The following is a 3,396-nucleotide window of genomic DNA, read 5'->3' as shown; positions in this document are numbered from 1 at the left end:
ACTAAACACTCTTAAATGTGAAAGGTTTACCTATTTTTTGCTTCAAACTTCCTCTGGTATTCTCTTGTCCAACGGGACTGATGGCCCACGATTGATCAAGTAGGCCGCAGCCCACAATATATTGGGCAAGCTGGCATGTATCCTCATGCTCCTGGCACATTCATTCAGAGTTCTGTTCATGCGCTCCGCCACGCCATTTTGCTGCGGCGTCATCGGAATTATTTTTTCCATCTTAATTCCAATTTCTGCGCAAAATTCTCTGAATCTGCTATCTCTGTATTCTCCTCCATTATCGGACCTCAACCGTTTGACTTTCAAACTGGTTTAATTTTTCACCATCACTTTCCATTTTCTAAAGGTATCAAAGACTTCTAATTTCTTCTTCAGAAAATAAACCCACACCTTCTGTGTCGAATCATTAATGAAGGTGACGTAATACACTGCGCCTAAAAGAGATCGAATTGGTGATGGTCCCCATACATCTGTATGAACCAATTCCAGGTTCTCCGTCTTGGGTTCCTTGCCAATCTTTGCAAAGCTAACTTTCTTTTGTTTGCCAAAGATACAATCTTCACTAAGCCCGACATCTACTTTCTTCCGATGCGGCAGCTTCCCTTTTGACAGCAATGTCTTCATCCCTTTCTTGCTCATATGGTCAAGCCGTTGGTGCCACAAATTGGATTCCACTTCAGCGTCTGCTACTGCTATGATATTATCTAAGTTTGAGGTTACATAGAGAGTACCATTCATCTTACCACGAGCAATGATAAGTGCTCCTTTGGTAATCTTCCATTCATGATCTGAGAAGGTTGTCCAATGACCTTCTCCATCAAGTTGACCCACCGAGATCAAATTTCTTTTAAGACCGGGAATGTGTCTTACATTTTACAGCTTCCAAGTAGTTTGATTTGGCAGCATCAACCGTATATCACCTTTTCCCACGATCTTTAAAGCTTCATCGTTAGCTAGATGAACCTTCCCGAAATCACCAGTGACGTAGTTTTCCATGATTTCTCGGCATGGGGTAGCTAGGAATGATGCCCCTGAATCCAAAATCCATGATTCAATTAGGCTGTTGACGCTTAGAATCATAGCATCACCTGCTACCTCGGCTACGTTGGCAGATTCTTGAGCACCACCATTCTTTTTCGGTGCTCGACAATCCTTCTTGAAGTGACCCGGCTTGCCACAATTATAGCAGCTCAGATCTTTCTTTCTCGATCTAGATTTACCTCTTCTAGATTTGGATATGCTGTGATTTGTATTTCTTTCCAAAGTTCTTCATCTAGACTCAGTGTGTAGAGCCGAAGAGGTTGACGATTCACCCGATTCCATCCGCCGAATTTCTTCACTCAATACTAGATCCCGGACATCATCGAACTTTAATTTTTTGTTTCCCAATGAACTGCTAACTGCTGTAATAGTAGCATTCCAACTATCTGGTAGAGATGATAAGAGAATCAAAACTCGAACTTCATCATCAAACTCAATCTCCACAAAACTCAAGTGGGTTGTTATTGTGTTGAGTTCATTGAGATGTTGAGTCACCGATGCACCTTCTGCCATCCGTAGGTTGAATAACCGCCTCATCAGGTGGACTTTATTTGAGGCTGATGGTTTTTCATACATACTGGAGAGTCGCCATAAGACCCGCCGTGGTCTTTTCTTTTGCTATGTTGAAGGCAACATTACGGGATAACGTCAGTCAAATGACTCCGAAGGCTTGTCTGTCGAGAATAATCCAGTCCTCATCCTTCATGCCCTCTAGTTGTTTTCCTGAGAGAGGTTGATATAACTTTTTCTGTTACAGATAATCTTCAATCTGCATTTTCCAGAAGCCAAAGTCCACACCATCGAACTTCTCGATTTTCACCTTTCCTTCGTCTGCAGCCATCGTTCCCACTCGATCTGGACTCCTTGGATCGTTTTTTATTTTTTTTAGTTAACCACCGTGTTTAGAACACCTTTTGTTGACAAGCGGGAACCGCCGACAAATTTCACTATTCACGTGAATAGTAATAGCGAAAAATATCAGAAAATATCTAGCACCAACGTGGCTCTGATACCAGCTGTTGGGAAATTAGGTGCAATTTCCCTCTAACCAGATATGCGAGAGCGAAATAAATGCGGAATAATAAAGACACAAATTTGATAACGGAGTTCGGCTAATTATGCCTACGTCTCCGGATCTGCTGCAAATCTATTTAACAAGGGAGAAAAAATATACAGTGTTTACAACACTCAACTCACAACCCGTTATACCCCGAGAAAATTACTATCTAATTTTCTCACACCAAAAGCTTCTAACTAAGCTTTTGTCTCAAACCCTCAAACTCTCGTATTTGAGATTTCCCTTCAACTCACTCTTGCTCTCTCTACATTACAAAGTTGATGAATGTTACATATTTATAGGCAAGGAGGGAGACAACAACATTAAATGTTGTGGAAGAAGTATACGACTACTTTTTTGCCTTTTCAACTATTATGGGCTAAGGTTTTACCTAGCCTTTCACTTCTCAATAGTAGCTAGCAGCAAACACAATCTTTGCATTGTGTTTCTTCAACAATTGTGGCTGATGTTTGACTAACAGAGTGGGCTTTCACATAATTGGAGTATTAGTTCCTTTGGACTTGGGCTTATGTATGGCCAATTCAGAGACTAAATACAAGGGATACAGATTGGTCTCTATGTATTTATTAATTTCTTATATATAAACCATGATACAAATTAATAATAAACATTAATTCATTCCACTAGAGAATCAATATTAATTTCTTATATATAAACCATGATACAAATTAGTAATAAACATTAATTCATTCCACTAGAGAATCAATGTTAACCTACCCCTATATCTCTTATTTGAGTTGGGCTTATGTTAGACACGTATTAACCTCGTATTTAAGATTGTAGATGATCATTAATTAATTAAAGTTATTGATTAGCTTATATTAATTAATCTCTTATTAATTCATCGATTAGTACCACTCATCCTTATGACTTGCGCCTAAACTTAAATCAACTTGCAGGGTTTAGCACAATAATCTTTATGAACTAATCGAGAGGATATCATCACCCCCTAAACTGATACGGTATCAAGATATAGACTACCAAGAATCTTACGTGCACTGTTGTAACTAGGGGTGGCACGGTACGGTATACCTTATTAAATCGACCATACCTTATACCTTACCTTTACCTCCGGTATGGAGAAAATTCATACATTTACCTTACCTTTACCTACGGCATACCTTAGTTCGGTATACCTTAAGTACGGTATGGAGAATATACAAAACCTTTACCGTACCTTTATTTCGGTATACCGTACTTTCACGGTATACCGCACTTTAACGGTATACCAAAATAATCGGTATTATCAAAATCGAAAAAAATCA

This window comes from Salvia miltiorrhiza, chromosome 7 (assembly GCF_028751815.1).
Source record: "Salvia miltiorrhiza cultivar Shanhuang (shh) chromosome 7, IMPLAD_Smil_shh, whole genome shotgun sequence".
Taxonomy (NCBI): Eukaryota; Viridiplantae; Streptophyta; class Magnoliopsida; order Lamiales; family Lamiaceae; genus Salvia; species Salvia miltiorrhiza.
The sequence above is the reverse complement of the archived record's forward strand: the minus strand, read 5'-3'. Positions refer to the sequence as shown.